This window comes from Cricetulus griseus, chromosome 6, assembly GCF_003668045.3.
Source record: "Cricetulus griseus strain 17A/GY chromosome 6, alternate assembly CriGri-PICRH-1.0, whole genome shotgun sequence".
NCBI lineage: Eukaryota > Metazoa > Chordata > Mammalia > Rodentia > Cricetidae > Cricetulus > Cricetulus griseus.
Genome location: NC_048599.1, coordinates 19,851,530 through 19,870,113, shown reverse-complemented (window position 1 = coordinate 19,870,113; position 18,584 = coordinate 19,851,530).

Here is an 18,584-nt window from a genome sequence, read left to right as displayed (position 1 = left end):
AGGATAAGCAATACCTCCCTTCTCACTTGTGGGAAAGCTGTCTGTTCTCATCACTGCTGCTGACCCTGTAAAGTAGGTTTTAATATTACAATCTTCAGACAGGCATGGTGGTGTACATCTTGAGAGGCAGAAGCAGGCAGGTCTCTGTGGGTTAAAGGCCAGTTGAGTTCTAGTTCAGACAAGGCTACACAGGAAAAGCCTGTCTCAAAATAAACTAAAATTCTTTACATGTGACTATGAGCAGGGTGCAATTGCAGATAGCTGACAGTTTAACAAAAGGCAGCATTTATCTATCTCATGTTTTCTTCTTCTGTTTGTAATGGGCGATGCACAGCTTCCTGGATCAGTTTTATGAAAATACAAATCTCTTGGAATGTATCAGAGCATTGCACTTAGTAGGTGCTCAGCAGGGGGCAGTGTGACACAATGGTTAAAAACATAGACAACATGCTGTCCCGAGGCCCTCCTCTTCCTCTGCAACATGAGATTGATCAGTCAGTTATATAAATCCTGGATGAATTGAATTATATAATACACACTTATCTTATGCACAAAAGTGTCCAGTGAATAATAAATTTTAAAATTACAATTATATAACATCTCTCTTCAACCTAGAGCTCTCATCCTAGCTCCAGACCGGACTGTCTTTGTCTAGGAGGTCAGAAAGGGACTCTAACTAAAAGATCTAACTCTTAAACCTAAGTTGTGGCTGTTTGGAGCTCTTCATTGGGCATCTGCCTAGCATGTCTTGCAGTAATCCAGAATCCAATTCCAGAGAATATTCTTAGTTATTTAGCATTTTCCTCTCTCCACCCCTGTACACCAGGTTAATCAGAGTTCTTCCAATAAACCTAAATGGCTCCTGAAGCTTCCCATTTTTCCTCAGTTCCCACACCCTCCACAGGTGATCCGAGTGGCCCATCCTTGTTGACACCCATGGCTGTTTCCACATGGCTAAAGACCACTCTCCCAAGACAAAACTTCTAGGACAGATGCTCATGGCTTGAAACCAATCACCATATCCCAGAACACTTGGGATGGAAGTCAGATTATTCTCAGCTTAATCCTGCTCCACCCACCCCACTCCACCCCTTTTCTGAACTCCACGTATTGCTGATCTGTTTCAGTTCCTTAAAAGGCTACTGATTCTATGGGTCACTGAGATTTAGCACCAGCTGGGTCCCCTTCCCTGTCACACCCAGTTTGGCCTGGTTACTCCACCCATCCTTCAAATGTGTTGCTTCCTCAGGGGACCTTTTCTGAAAGGACTCATGGCCCTTCTCATAGTGTCTTTACCTATCTTTTTGTGAATACTCATCACTATAAGAGATATATGTATTTTAAAACGTATTTGAGTCGCTTCTGTTTCCTCTTCAAGATTCACAGAACAGAAGTGAGAGATAGGGACAGACCTATTTTGCCTCTCCTTTGCATTCATACTGTCAAGCACAATGATATATATATATATATATATATATATATATATATATATATTGTGGGAAATTACCAATATGGAGTCAGGTAGAAATATAAGGGTATTTAATAGGGAAAAGCCTTACCTACAGAGCAACCTAGCCAGCCAGCATGGCAGCGGTCTATCCAGCAAGTACCAAAGAGCAACCGAAAGAGAGAGCGCAGTCCCATGCAAGTCTTGCTCTACATCACCCTGACCACACCCTCGCAAGCGTGGTCAGGCACACCTGTAGCTAGCCCCTAAGTAGGCGTGGCTACAGCTTCCCCTACAATTCCCCTTTTAGTCTAAAAGAGGATTAAAACTTAACAGTGTAAAGTATCCAAAATTAACAATAATAAAGGAAAATATAAAAAAATACAACAATCTGCTTATGTCACATCCTAACTATCTATGTTAACTAAACCCTAAAGTTATCTGAGAGAGGTATCCAAGCCTGAACACCTCCTTCCAATTCCAACCATAAACAATAGGAAGCTATCCCTAACTAGGTATACACACTATCCTAAGTGACAACAATGGGGGTAGGGGGCATAGCATCCTCCAAGTTACTTCCTGCTGAAATGGGATGATGACAGCCTTGTGGGGTCCTGTAGGAAGAAAATGATAGTATAGTGAAAGTCTTGAATGGACACACCTACTTAGGGGCTGGTTACAGCTTCCCCTACACACACACACACACACACACACACACACACACACATATATATATTCATCTTCTCCCTCTCTTCCTCCCTCCATCCCCCCATATGTGTATTGAATATGTGTGTGTGTGTGTGTGTGTGTGTGTGTGTGTGTGTGTGTGTGTGTGTGGTGAGCAATCATCTCTTATATTTCAATACTTACCTCATATTTTTCACTTATTACTTCACTCCTTCCTTTCTATAGATATTTGATCTCCAGAGAAACTGAATATTCCATTATGCCTTTAGTGATTTAAGCCCACTGATAATTGGGAAACAATTACCATTGCTATGGTTGCTGTTCAGAAAAAGCCAGCCCAGGATTCAGGCTTAGCATTTCTTAACCACTTGAAGATCTTAGACTCTTAGTATGGGAGAAAGTGAGAGAGACCTTGGTTTCCAGAAAAGAGAGAGAGAGAGAGAGAGAGAGAGAGAGAGAGAGAGAGATGAAGGGGTGAGAATATTAACTAATTAGCTAAATGAGTCAGCAGATTTTTCTTATGTGATTCAAGCTGGGCCCTGGTCAGAAGCTATCCACTAAGACAAAAACTACCAGGTGCTATGTTCTAGCAAGAGGCAGGGACCAGGTAGAAGCACCTGGCCAGACAATGTCTCAAGCAAATTATGTATAATATATAGGATAGCCAGTGGCTTAGGAGGTGGTCGATGGTAACAAGTTGATATTTGGGATGCCTGGATTCACTGGGATGTTGCAGATCACCATGTAAGCATCATCCAGACTGGCAGAATGTCAGGTTGAAGGCCGTTTCTATCCCCATATACATAAACTTTGCTATGACTTCAACATTGATCGTGACCAAAGTTTTCCACATTCAGTGTACAAATAGATCCCCTGGGGATCTGGTGAACACCTGGTCTATAGAGTGTCTCTCCTGATCCTGGAGCAGGTGTTCCAGTGGCTTGTCCAGGCCAGATGATCCAATTATGATCTGAAACACAACCCAGATGGACAAGTTTGTTTTCATTTTTCTTCGTTGCTCTGTGACTGGAGTGCAATGTGAGTCTCTCCCTTCATGTACTATAAAGGCACATCAATCTTACATAGCAGGAAAGCAAACTGAACCACCATCCACCTTAAATGTACTTGGACTAAGTAAGGGGCTCCTGAGGCCTGCTGGTGTCCAGAACCAAGAACTGCTCCTGAATGTGAGGGTGTGTACAGCATCCATTGGTATCCACTCACAAGTTGAAACAAAGTTGAGGTTGGAAGAGAATAAACATAGAAGGTCCAGTTGGAGCAAAATATCCAGAAGACCCAATGACTGCTCCCTCACCCACAGATACAGTCACTTAAACACCATATCAGCTTAACAGAGAATACATTTTCCATTTTTATTTCCTTTCATATTTGCAAAAACCAAGACCTGAAGAGATCAAGAAACGGAGCTCAAGTTGACCATCTGGTGAGGATGATTGGAAAGAACACAGATTTAGAACCTCGTATACCCCTCTAAATCTGCAGTACTTAACCTGGCTGCACTGCAAAGCTTCCAAACAAAATTCCATAAAAATCAGCATTTCCCGATCCCCAGTAATACTCACTTCAGTTTTACTTTTTTTTTTTTTAATGAAAGAAAACAGTATGCTTTAAAGTGCATTCAGAGTGTGGTACTGTTTTCTAGTTTTGGCTCTCAGTTAATAGAATTTATATCCACCTCTAGAAAGTAAGTAAAATATTCAAACCAAGCCCTACAAATGCTTTGAGGATAAGGCTGTATTTTAGAGCAACACAGAACCCAGGACTAGCACTATCTGTATTCTTTGCACTGGGATTCTATGTAACAAGAACTATGTAGTGTTTGCCATGAGCTAGGAGACATTGCTATATATAACACTTTAGAAACACTACCTCCTGCCACCTTTTAAGAATGCCCCCAAAGTAGAAAGAAATATCATGCCCTGTTGTGTAGATGAGAAAATAAGATTCTGAGTGCCTAGATAACTTGCCATGTCACATGGGGCTTAGCTCTAAACTCAGGCACTATGTCACTATACAGGCCACACCTATGCAAGTCTTTTCCACACTACAAGGGTTGGGAACAGCAGAAGCAGAAAGAGTTTTGTAATCCATATTAGACAGTGATGCTCAGTGAATGGGATTTGGGGAAATGTAACTCAGCAGTAAATGTCATGGATGAATTTTTATATGGTAAAACATGTTAATCAAAATGAAAGATTCTACAGGCAAGGAAGAGTCCTTCCTTTGCTGGTGCTCCAGGTGCATCCTGGGTGCATGCAGGTCAGTGATGGGGGAGTCTGGAACATGAAGCTGAGATAGAGGCTGTCATTTATGAGTGTCTGTGATCCTGAGATCAGACTCCAATCCTCCAGCACTCCATCAGCAAGTGAGGGATTGATCATTTACAGTTACACAGTGAGGAATTTCCAGGAATGATTTCCCTGTAGCATTTTAATAAGTAATCTATAAATAATAATTTATCGAAGTTGCCCACCATGTTCGAAAAGAAAGAATATATTAAAGAAGCCTGGCTAATTGAAGCTGGCAGTTAAGTTCCCTGAATCGAAACCAATCAGTTTATGTACATGACTTTAAGGAGTTGGGATGAAAATTGCTCATTATGTTCCAACATCCCGATACCCAAAGATCCAGATGTTTCACAAAATATTGACAAGGCCTTCCAGGAAACCTACGTGCAACACTGAGTTTAAAATGTTCTGATCCAATTAAAAATAAATTGGATCAGAAAGAGCAGTACTTCTCTTTCCCTGGGAGCTGAAGAATCTTGAAAACTGACAGCTGTGTGGCCCACATCAGCAGGATTGCTGGTTCTAAGTCAGATGGACACACAGCTTGAGTTGGCAGTGACTGTGCTCATTTCCTCCTTAAACTGCCACACTTTGGACAATCAGTCCTATAGGCACCATAGTGATCAGACCAACAGGGCTCCACACAATAGAACAGCCATGAAGAATGGTGTCTTTCTGGTGGTGAGAGAGAACAGGGTCCAGAAGGCAGAATGGGGGCCTGAGGCGAGTCTTTTCACCATTCCCCTAGGCACCCCTTCTTCTCTTGTGGTTGAGTGATTTCTCCCAGCTTGTTTTACCCTCAGCTTGACTTGTAATGGGCATGTGAGGGTTAAAACCCTCTGATCATTCTTTTCCTGTATAAGTCTCCCCCAACTTGCCAAACTTCACTACTCTGGGATAGTTGAGGTCAAAGCCTCCAAAGTGAAACATCTGATGTATGAAGTCCTCTGAAGGCTTTTGCCTCAGCAGACTTGACAGTTCAGAAGGGCTTTCTAATCCTTCCTTGGGATTTTATAACAACATTCTGGGGCCTTTGATGAGTAAATCATAAGCAATGTTTTTAATACTCATGGGAGTTCTGTGAGGTCATTATTACAATGTTTAACTGTTCACAATTAAACAAAATAACAAGATGAAGCAATTTGGTCAAGATGCCACATGGAGCATATGCCATGTCAAGATTGTTCACCTAAGAAATCAGCCATAGGGTCCTGACCAGTATTTCAAGGCAGAGCACTGGGTGCAGTTCACCAGAAATTTCTGTTGGGTTGAGTGGGAGGAGAGAAGAAGAGGTAGGAGATGCCCCCTCTGTCTTGTGGGTCAGTTTCAGGCATGATATGCTACAAGCCCAAGCAACATGGACCAAAAGAATGTGGAAGTGGTCTGAGAGTTACAAAGATATTGGGACCACTCAAAATAAAAGATATTTTTTAAAGAAAGGCTTTAAAAGATTTCTAAGGAAAGGGGTTGGTTTTGAGGTATGATTCTTGGAAAGACAGGAATTAGGAAAGAATTATCTGGCAGAATTAGGAACTTCAAGAATAGCTCTGATCTGGGGAATGAACAGCAAGTTCTAGTTCCCAGGTGAGGCTTTAACATGGATGCTGGGAAGTTCACATGCTTTGATGGGATATCTGTGGGGTCCCCACCTCGGCTGTCTGCTCATTACTTCCCACTGAAGTTTTTTTTTTCCCCTGTGTTCTATTCTCCACCATGGCATTGTCAGAGCCTGGTGTTCTTCTACAATGGTTCTCCCCATGATTTTCTATCATATTTTATTTTAGTTTTTCCTGTGCTGTGATTAAATATTCTGCCAAAAGCAACTTAAGAGAGAGAGGGTTTACTTAAGCTAAAAGTTTTAGGTTACAGACTGCCGTGACAGGGGAGCCAAGACAACAAGCGCCAGAAGCTGCTAGTCCCCGATGAGAGCAATGGATTCATGATGCTAGTGCCTGCTCTCTTTCTCACATCTTCCACCCAGGTCCCACCCACAATTAAGATGGGTCTTCCTGCATCAATGTAATCAATACAATCTCTCATGGCATGCCCAGAGGCCCATGTCCCAAGTGATTCTAGACTTTGTCAAGATGACAGTTAGCACCAATTGTCACATATTGAAATAATGTTGATGCTTTCTTCATCTATTTCCATTGTTTACCTCAAAGAGCTTGTCTTTGTGGGAACCTTCTCTCCTACCCTGAGAGGGTTATTCCTCTCCACCACAGAGGTTAACAGCTTACACATATATCCTTAATCCAGAAGGGTATTCATAAAATAAACCACTGGGAAAGGGCTATCTAAGTTAGCATATTTGAGGCAGCAGTCAGGGTCAAAGACTGTGCACACTGTTCCTAGTCAAGACTGCAGTGTATCAATGAGGACAGCTTGAAGGATCTCAGAAGGAAGGACCGCTAAGCTACAGTCACTGTCCTGATATGTCCATCAGAGCATCCATTCCACAACTCACAAAGACTTGAAATTTCAGACTTTAATCAATGGAAAAGGCTTGGAGTTGGTTTTTGGTTGTTTGTTTCTTTGTTTTGTTTTTGTTTTTATTTTGTTAAGCTTTCTTCTCAAGCGTCTAACATTTATGTTTCTTTGTGAAGATGTTTTTTTCCAGTCCCTGGAAATCAATGGAGAGAATTCCATTCATCCTGCACTAGGATTCTCATCCATTGAATACGCATGTACAACATTGGTAAAAATAAGACTGTCTGGCTCCCTGGAAGGTTGAGAGAAAGAGCTCATGTTCCAAAGAAATGCTTCCTTCTGTGTGGAAGCATCTACCATGTCTTCTCTGCTGTCTTGTCTGTGCGGTCTTCTGATATGAGGTAATTATTTTGCATTTGTTGAATTAGCTGAGGACACTGATAGTCTCAGGAAGATCTATTAAATGTCAACTTGTTCTTTTCTGATGCACTTAACCAGCAGATGCTGTCCTGAAATGTGCGTGTGATGGCAGAGCTATGGAAGGGGTTTGCAATAAACAGATGCAAGGAGAAATTTGTTATGAACATACAGAACCGCTCATGTTTCTCAATTATAAGTTAAAAGGCACAGCCTTGGGAGCTGGCTTTTCTTCACTTTGGGGAAAGTGTGACGTAATAATCCCTCATTCTTAAAAAATGAAGAGAAATGAGTGGTTTGCTCAGTTCTTGATATATGAAAAAAAGCCAACTTTAAAGTAACATTTTATTAGAACCATAAGTTTTGTTTAAGAAATTTTAAAATCCGGAGTTTATTTTCCTTTGGTGTTGCTAAGAGAGTCAATAGAAATTGAGATATTTTTTTCTTATATTTTTGCTCCCTTATTAAATACACTTTGGGTCAGATTCCTTACATAGGTGCAAAATAGGCTGGGGAGGGGAAAAGGTGCAGTTTGGTCCATTGACCTGTATCTCTCCCCTCAGGACTCTCTCAAACAGCTGTGAGGAAAACTAGGAGGGGGATAGGGGTAATTCTGCAGCTCATAGCCAGATGTTCATTTCAAACACACCCTGAACAACTTTTGCATGGTTTATTACATTTTCTGAAACCATTTTTCACAAGCCTGTTTTCTCAGCTGGGAAACTTCTGGTGTAGTCTTTTCAAAAAAATATTGCATTTGGCATTACAAGAAAAAAAGTTCTTTTGAGGCATTCAAAGGACAATCTGTTTGCCTTGGTCTTCAGAAGCCAGCTATAGGAATTTAGGAATCCCATGCCACCAGATTTTAAGTTCCACTCTGCATTCTGTTTGCAAAGGAACTCCAGAACTCCACCTACTTGGTTATTTTAATGGTCTGCCATCTTAGGTTGGCATAAAGTGACTGAGACAGGAAACCTGGTTGGAAAGAAAGAGGACCAGTGGAAGAATCCACCAGAACTCAAGCCAAACCAGAACTCTCCATATTGCCTTATAAATGCAGAAGTCTGTTTTTGCAGACCTCATACCTTTCTAGCTGCACCCACCTTCTGAGATGAAAATGAGAAGAGGTATTTTGAGTGCCAAGAAGACCTATAGAATCCCCTCTGCACTGGTGTACCATCCACCCTAAATTTCAGTCCCTGACACCAAAGGGAGCGGGTAGTAGAAGGCAGCTCCAGCTCTTCCTGAACTGGGTCTGCATAAGCATTGGCTCATTAACATCACACATGGATGGACAAGAGGCCCTTAGATTCAGGAAGAGTGGAAACTATTGCCTTCAATCATGCACCCATAGGATCTACTTCTACTCCCATGGTCACTTAGATGGCCCTGGTTAAACTGAGTTACAAAACAAAATCAAGAGTCATGAATCTTAGAAATGGACTTGTACTAATGATGAGAGATTGATAGACTGGGGGGAGTAAGAGATGATGGGGGAAGAGAGCAATATGAATATTTAATATGCACGTGTGAAATGATCAAATACCAAATTAACCAATAAAAACTAAAGCAATAACAAACAACGGGGGTCGAGAGATGTGATGCGTGGAAATGCCTCTAGAATTGTCAAATACACCACCATGCTCATTGTAAGTTACTTCTCTAAGCCATGCTTCTGAAACATCTGAGACAATAAAATAATGGCCCAGATCTCCGAGGACATCCCAGAGACACTGAGGAAGATAGCCAACAAACAGTTTGCAGTGCCAATCTTGCTGTTAGGAGGGGAACGTGGGCTAATGCCGGAGATTCAGGGGTCACCAGTTCAGTAGTATTAAACACACATAAGAACCCCCAAGACACAATAAGAGGGCAGAGGTAATGATAGGACCCAAAGCGACCACATTGGAAAAGATACCTCTATAGGGAGAAACCTACAAATTAAGTAGAACAAAACTAAGTGAAAGGACAAAAGAACAAGGCCAAGAAATAATTAGGGGTGTGTGAAAAATAACTCTGATAAACATAACACAAAAGTATAAAATTTAATGGGAAACAAACATTTCACAACACTGCATATTACCCTATGAAATGCTAGGAAATATGAGTGAAAAAATAAAATGTGCTGAACCTCTTAAGAAAAATAAGACAGAGTCAAAATCCATTGTCTCTCTGTGACCTTAGTAATTAGAGGAATAGCAGATCAAGTAGGTTATTTTTGCAAATCTCAGAAAAATAAGAAACAGGATAATTCCTCCCAAATTACTGCAAGAGATTCAAGAAATCAAAGCAGAGTTCATGTAGCAAAAGGCAGGAAATAGAGGAAACAATGGGAAAACATACAAGGCAGAAAACACAAAGTAAGACCCTAGCAGGAATTACTCACCACCGCCCTTGACTGTTAGCCCAGGTGCAATGCAGAAGTACATCTCTTGGAAGATGCAATTTTTAAAAGTGTCTCAGAGAGTTTCAAGGGAATGATCTGGATAGTGTGTATCAGAAACATGAAAATCAGAACAACAGATGTGTCAGTCTAAATATTCCAATGGAACTCCGAGTTGGCAAAAGATAGAAACAGGACAGGAATTAATTTATTTGGAGTTACATTCTATTATGGGTATGTAATTGTGGTATACTCCACTAGTCTAGAGAATTAAATAGATATGTAAATTCTTCTGTTGGTAATTCAAAGGGAAATTATGTTTGTGATGTTTCTATACACATTAGCCTCAACTGGACATACCCAGTAGACAAAAATAAATGAGGAGAGGTAAGGCTATTATTATCCTGATAGGACCACATCAAATATGTATCTCTATGCAATAAATGCTCAATTATTTAGCTCTGTTTCAGACTTTTACTTCCAAACACAGTGAAGCTTTTTTACAACTTCATTTGCTTTTGGGTATATTTTCCATACAGATATGAATTTATTGTACTTTCCTATGCTGCACATGGTTACAATTCTCTGGCAATGTTCCGAAAGTGGTATTGTAGAAGTGCTTTCATATATCATTATTTAGCTTTGTTCCAGAAGAATCTTTCAGGTTATTGAGTTATTGAGAGACTCCTTGAGACTCTCTAGGGGCTCATTTTCCAATACCAAGACATTCCCACCTTGATTAATAGAGTTTTTTTTTTTCTGGCAAACCTTGCATGATTCTCATCTTTTCATAACACTGTCTTCATCATCATCGTGTCTACTGTAATTGCCACGTATCAGCAGCCATGTAGAATGTGTCGCCTATATCACAAATTTTGTCCTAAAAACTTTTCATGGTGGACTCTATTAAAATTTCTATCTTTCTTATGAATAATTGAAGGAAGCTCATTCCCAACAGCACACAGTGAATGCGTCGTTTTCGAAACTTTCCACCATAGAGAAGTTTGTCCCCATTTTCCTCTAGGTCGCCTCTGTCTGGAGTCGATTTCATCTCCAGTGAGTGAAGTCCTGGGGACTTTCCCACCTTGCTCTTAGGATGTTTTGTCTTTTCTTACTGTTCATCATGGTCTTTTAAATTGTCATACAACAAGTGAGAGGGCTCACTCCCAGCTCTCTTGGATTGGGAAAACAGACTTAAAGCGCGAGTCTTAAGGCTGCCCTTCCTGTGGTTCTGGGGAACGAAGTAGAGTGTCATGCATGCAGGACAGGTGTTTTGTCACAGATGTCACTGAGCTGCAACCCTCATCCCAATGCTGGCCTCGATCACAGAGATCTACGATTTATTTTCATAGGGATTTTTTTGTATATGTCCTCAACAGCTGTGGTGGCCAAACTACTATTTAAGTAACTCACTTAATTTGAAACAGTCTCTTCTTTACCAAGTAATTGGCTTTCTGTCTGCATTGCAGTGAACTTTTCCCCAGAACAGACTCATTTGCACAAGGATATGGTTTTCTTACATATATGAATTTTTTTTCCTCTTTGTTATCATATGGCTATTACTTCCCAGATGATATTCTGGACTCAGTACCCAGTCTTTTATAGAAAGATTTTAGAGTCCTTGGGCATATCAGCTTTCAGCCCATTTCCTCCATTAACTGTCTCAGTCATTCATTCCCTCTGTATGAATTCTATGTATCAGGACTTTTGCTGGGCGGTGAATGGACCCCACTCTACTATTCTAATTAGTGTCTGTACTAACAAAATAGACATTCTTGAAGACCACGGTGAATCTAGCATTTAGTACAGAAACCAACAGGCAAGTTAAAACCTGTGTCAGAATGGTATAGTCTCACGAACAGGGCCAGAGGGCAAGAAAGTCATCAGCTGCACAGGCGCCCCACCCAGGCGGCTTCTTGGCCTGTACCTGCCTGGCTGGCTGACCCTCCAGGCATTCCCGGATACGTCTGGATATTCAGGATGTACACACTCTTGGCTCTCACTCTAGGACCTCTGAAGACTTGGAGCATTTCCAGGTTGGTACTGCAATCTAAAAAGAGGTTGGCAAATGGGGAAAGTTCAAGGTGGTACCACAGAGAGCTGTCCTTCATTAATCCCCTTTCCCTGCTTCATACCTTGAGTCCTAGGTAAGTGAATGTTACTGGGGGAAAATGGTATAACCCTGCCAGGACAAGAATACAGGAAAATAGCAGCAGATCAGTGGTTGCTTTGTCAGCCTTATAAGAAAGTTCTGTGTGAGGTTTCTAAGCAGAATCCTTTTTTCTTTTGTTGCCTCCATTTAATTTCTGGAAGAGTTTAGTGTTTTGAAATCTTTGTCTGGACTCCACCCTTCACAATTTGATGTGATTCCCAAGTGTTGAAAGTAGTAGTGACATTGCTGACTTTTTAAAATTTGATGTTGGTTGAACACTTGTTATCTTCCAGACTGTATGTAGCCTGTGTCCTAAAAAAAAATAACACTATGGGGAAAATACCATCAGCATTTTTATTTTATTGTGTTAAAGACATATTAAAAATACAAAGCCTCTTACCCATACTCCACTGCATGAGGCATTCAGAGTTTCATACAGTATTCCCAAGTGAGCAGTACTCTGTATTTCATTTTATTTTTAGGTTTCTGGTAGTAAATAGCACCTCGCCTATGTATATTTTAAGGTGTTTGTTAAACTGATGTGTAGACAAAGACGCCTTCAACCACCAGAAGTATTATGGAAGATACATTTTTAAAAGGCTTTACTTGACAAAGAAGCTTTGTAACTTAAAGTCAAAAAGTTAAACCACAAACTGGTGTGTCTGTGTAAGTGATAGGATTTATTTGTGTATTTAGGATGAAGGTCCACAAAGTGATATAATTCATTTCTTGGCCCATCGGTTCTTCCATAAATCAAAACAAAGGGCTACAATGTGCATTTTGTGTCATACATGATATGGCAGGTAGGAGGCAACAGAGGTGAGTGCTTTAGAGGATATAGTTGAGTGCTGGGCTGGATAGTTATGATCTTGGTACCACCATCCACTCACTGAGTGACTGGGCAAAGGGGAGGATGGAGCTGGGCTCAAACTAGGAAGCTGAGGAGGCCATTGTTGGAGGTAACTCTGTGAGAAAGGTGGAATTGTGAAGAAAGCCTTCAGGGCTGGTGAAGACTTTCAGACTTGCTGCAGTGGGTGATGGGCACCCAAGAAAAATGCTTCAAGCACAGTAAGTCATATTTTGTTAGTCTCAGCTTCTTTTTCATTGGATTGTTTCTTGACCTTTGGTGTTTTTAATGAAGAAATATTTTTTAAGTTCCTCCCATTGAGTAAAAAATATTGTGTGATATTGTAAACACATCAATCTGCAGAAGAATTGTAATACATGAAATTATAAAAACATCTACAAAGTAGAGAAAACACTGAAATTCTGCTGAACATCTCCCTGAGAATGCATGCATGCCATTTCAGTGAACTGATTAATAATATTTTATAAAATGTTTCTTTGGATCAATAGTATGTTAAAGCAGCCTTTCCATATCAATAAAGGCATATGTTAGCATTTTAATGAGTGCAGATATCTCTATTTTATGGGGGTAATGCAATTTACTTATCTCCTCTTTATTGATAAAAAAATCTTTGTCTAATTTCTGTGCAATGTAAACAGTGCTTCAATGAACAATTCAGAGCTCAATGCAATTAACCCATAAAATAATGGATAGAGTACAAACCATGACAAATACAGCCCTGACAACTAAGGCAAACCAGACTCACTACTTTACCCTGTTATAGTAGGAGACAGGGAGATTATGCCTGGCCACAGATCTGTTCCTCACCATATCCCTAATAATGGGTGCAGTGCTGAATAAGTCAGGCAAAATGAAATTCCACAGCTTGCATTCTTAGGGAATGTTGTTACTTATTATTCAAATTGTAAACAGTATGTGGCCCGGTGTAATAATTTAATGCCAGTATGCAGTTCACACTGATCCAAATAGGGATACCCATGTTCTATCCAGAGAGAAATGATAAGCTAGTGGGAAATTATCAGATAGGCACGAGTGAGCAATCCGCGAAGAATCAGCTCAAGTTGTGGGTCAGAGTGGTAGATGCCTTTAGGGAGATCATCTGGAAAGGCTCTCCTAAGGCTCCCTCTTTCAGACTGAGAATAAAGGATCAAAGGTTTTCATCAAGGGAGGAGCAAGAAGAGTGGATTCAAATGGCAACAGCAGGAAGTGAGAAGTGGAAGCTGAGCTTGGTGATATTAAGGGATGGAAATGGCAGGGATCACACCACAGCACTGCTGCCAAGGCCGCTTGTAGATATAGTCACAGGGGAGAGGGCGGGAGGTGGGAAACATGGGCAAGGGGAGGGATGAATTCAGTTGCCGTCTCACTTGCAAAGACAAGCCATTGGATGGGTTCCACAAGAACAGAGTTTGATTTAGGACCTGAAATGATGCTCAGCTTCCCTAAACTATAAGCTTGTTGAGGGCGCATTGTTATCCCCAGCTCTGAATTCACAAGATCCAGTGAAATGCATTCTCAGTCTCTGTGCTACATCAGCTTTAGGAGGAGTCAACCTTCAAAGGTAGACCACCAGCTGACATGCAGAATCGAGAATGGAAAAAGAGAGTCATCTCCAGTTGCAACAATAAGAACTAAGCATTTAAGGGAATTGAGACAAGTCCTGAGCTGACAATGACACTCCTCGAGTGGCTTAAATTCTAATTGTTGAGAAGAATATAAAATGAATTACTATGTGGATGAACTCATTGGTTCAGTGTTAAGTAAAAGGCTTGCCTTCCATTAGAAGGAGCGTGGCTTTTTGTGATATGCAACACACCATCTATTTGTTGTTAAATTGTGGTGAGACCATGGGTGCTGGCCTCTGTCTCAATTCTTAAGAAAAAAGGCAAGTGTTCTGTTTTGAATAAGAAGTCTAGGGAGAGGATGAGGGGGAGGGAAATCGAAGGTACATTTAAGAACTCTATCTAAGCTGGATATGGCAACATATAGCAGTAATATCAGCATTTGAGAGAGATACAATATCAAAAATTAAAATCAAGGAATAGGGAGATTACTCTGTGGATAAAGTGTTATACACACAAGCATGGTGTGCTGAGTTCAGATCAGATAGTCAGAATCCATGTAAGAAAACATAAAAGGACAGGAGTGAAATTAAATGGCTTCCTGGAACTCATTGTCCAGATAACTAGTGAGCTCAAATTTCAGTGAGAGAGCCTGTGTCAAAAAATGAGGTAGAAAACAACAGAAAATGACACAATGACTCATCTACTTTCTTCTAAATGAATGCACACAAGCATGCACACCCCTACACATGCAAATGCACATAAACAAACCTAATGCTTATACCATGAATATATGGAAGACACGACAAAAAAGCAGATAAAAATGATTCTAGACTGGGATAGGTTGGTTTCTTGGTGTATTTAGCCCTTTACAAATGAGCAAAGGAAGTTGGATTTAGCAACATGAGGTTTGCACAGGAAAGCAGGAGGTAGGGTTCTGGACATGTAGAATCAAATAATTAAGAAAACAATTTAGAGTATAAGATATGTCATCATTGTCCCTCTCTGTCTCAGATAGATTTGTTTTCCTTATAAGTCCTTCAGATAAGTACAGTAGTGTTGAAAGTGCACCTGCCAGTCTGAACATGAGAGAACATCATTGACTGGTAGGAGCCCAGAGATCAAGCTACCTACCCTTTTAGATACCAGTCTTCTCCCCAGTAAAATGTGCTTAGCAACATCATTGATTCCTTGTAGTTTATCACATTCTCTCATATATTTTCCTATTTAGGACCCAGAAGAGCTTGGTAGATACCTTATGTGCTTAATGAAGGTGATAGAAAAGTTCACACATACTAGAGCTTTAAGTCCTATCAAATTATTGTACATATGTAACACATAATTGATCGCTACACACATACACACACAGATACACACACACACACACACACACACACACACACACACACACACACAAATATCTATATCTATCCCGCTGAATCTGTTTTTGTTGTTTGTATGAATATGGTTTCATGGCCAAATACTCTGCATTTGACAACCAATAGAGGGATTCATCCTTGGGAGATGCTAATTCTCTGTCCTCTTGCAATCATTATTTGCCTATAGTTCTTTGTCTAAGAGTGGGACTCTGCAAAAAGTTCCCTCTTCTGCATTAACATCTGTTGATGTTGCCATAGTTTTAGTCTTATTTATGCAGCCACATCTAGATGAGGCTATTTTACAGCAGACTTTCTGGTACTCTGGTACTTAAACTCTTTCCCCATATCCCCTTCGGTGATGTTCCCCAAACCACGGATGTGGGAGCCATGACATAGTTGTATTTATTGGGCTGGGCTCTCCTTTATCTGTTGATCTCTGCAGTGTGTCCAGTTGTGGTTTTATATGATGGTCTCCATTTGCTGTAAAGAGTGGCTTCTTTGATGAGGAGTAGTAGACACACTTTCCCAGAAAAAGGTATCTTGTGCATCAAAGGGAGATTTTATATTTTTAAGGAAGCGTTATTGAGGTATCATCGACTTAGAAAAAGGTCTATGCATATTCATTATACACAAAGTGATGAAGTTAAAGGTCAGTGTACACCTGTGATACCATGACCAGAATCCATGGCACAGATTTATCCATCACAGGCAAAGGTCTCCTGATGTGCCTGCTTAACCGAACCCCTGGAAGGCCTTTCATTGTTGAGGATGAAGTCTATGAGAAAGGCCAAGGAGCATGGGCTGGATACTTCATCTTGTTCATCTATGTCAGGACCTCATATGCCCTTTTAATGAAAGCATTTATGTTGTAGGTGGATTTGTATGAACAGAGGCAAGATGTGAATCCAGGTATAGACAGACTCCCCTGTGAATGGTTTTCGAAGAGGAGAGAAGGGCTCATACCAGCTGCAACATGAGCCTTGGTGCCACCTATTTCCAGGACGGTGTGCTCCTCAGCTCCAACCCTGATTTGCATCACATTGGTGGGAGGGTGGGAGACTGCAGCCAGCCTGGAGCCACCTCCCCTCCAACTCTCCTGGAACGGACCACAGAATACTAAAAACAGAGGAAATCAAGGGGGGAAGCATAGTTGGATAATTGCTTATGGAATTTTTTCTGGGGGTCATGACAGGCTGACTGTGAGATCCAGGAATTGGTGTTTGTCTATGTGGGACAAAGTGCTTTGGTTTAGAGAAGACACAGGAAGTCAGGATCTGACAACAGTTCTCTGTGGCCAGCTGAGTTGACAAGCAGTCTCTTCTCTTAGGCTAAACTTCTTGGGGTCTTCAGTGCCCACTCTATCTTGATGAAGTGGCTGGCATGGATCCTGTGTCCTGAAGCCTCTAGAAAATGGGTCTTTGGATCTGAAGGATTGTAAAAATGATTATTTTCTGCCTTTTCTCTCCTTTCCTAACTGAGTTTCCTCCGAAGCAAGCTGGTATACACTGGGGCCATCAGGAAAGCTAGAAACAAACCCTGACTTTCTCATAGTTCACACTCACATGTATTCTTGTTCTAAGTTTGTGTTGAACACTTAGTCAAACTTGTACTTCTATAAAAGACTTGTAAAAAGAAATCCTGGACTATGGGTACCTTCAGTGTGTTGCCACATTGCTTTCTGAGAGTTATGTGTAAGAGGCAGGCACAACTAGCAGCTAGTGGAGAGAAATTGCCCTGAAACCTGTCATGCAGTTCCAGGAGGCCCTTCCACCAAGACAGCTCTAAGTATCTGCTCTCCCATGAGAAATGGAAAGAGGGGGCCCAGGAGAGGATTTTGTCTTTGGCAGCTCTCAGGGTCAACGCAGCATCTCCAGCAAGCATTTCCATGGGAAGGTCTTCCATCTGGAGCTTGGCAGACAAGGGGAATTTCCTTTGATGTTCTGTCACACTTTTCCCTCAGCTTGCTGTAAGGTGCAACCCCAGGGCCTACTCCAATTTTAAGAATGGTGCTGGTGAACTAAATGTAGTTAGAAGATGTAAATAGGACATTCTGATTTTCTTCTACAAGGCACTGGTGAAAAGAATGTTGTTTGTTTGGTCACTACTTCCCATCTCTGTGTGCAACAGGTCACAAGATGTGACAAGTTCACGCACTAATTCCTTCCCTTTCAGTTAATAGAATAACACAGATGGGCACAGCCTGGGATCCAACATAAACTGGAGCATGAGTAGAAAGAAAATAAGGGTAGCTTGGTTCGTTCTCAGCACTTATCTAAACAGAAATTATTTTCTGCATCCTTGTTACTTTCAACTGAGTAACCCCTAGAAGCTACCCTCTGGCAGGAGAGTGCAGTTCCCTGAACTGGCCCATGCACTGGCTCCTGTACTGGACCCTACAAAGCTTCAGTCCTGGGAAATGCTCACAGTGTGTTCCAGCATCAGTTGCACCAGACACTACCTTCACTGCTTCCCAGCAGTCCATACAATAGTGCCCTGACAGAGGTTCCAAAACTACCCCATATGTTACCTCAACATTGGAAAACCATTACTAGAAAATCAGCTTAGACCCTTGGACACACACTACTAGGGCAACCTGTTTAGCCCCATGTACTTCGAAAGCTCATGTAAAACTGATTTCAAATGTCCTACAGCTCACTAGACTATGACCTTTTTGTTCAAATGTTATACTGCACAAGACTGAACTTACCAACATCCTGCCATGGAGCCAGGCTGGGACCATAATGCTCTTCCTATAGGTAGTTAATGGGTGCTGGCACAGGGAGAGATATTTTCTTCAGTGATATGGCCACTGGCAAATTGCTCATGTTTCTGTAAACAACTCTTCAATCAATATCCTGTGATGGTGGATGTCCTTCTGTATACATGTTTCTCTTATTGGTTAAGGAATAAAACACTGTTGGCAAATAAGGCAGGAAGATAGACAGAACTA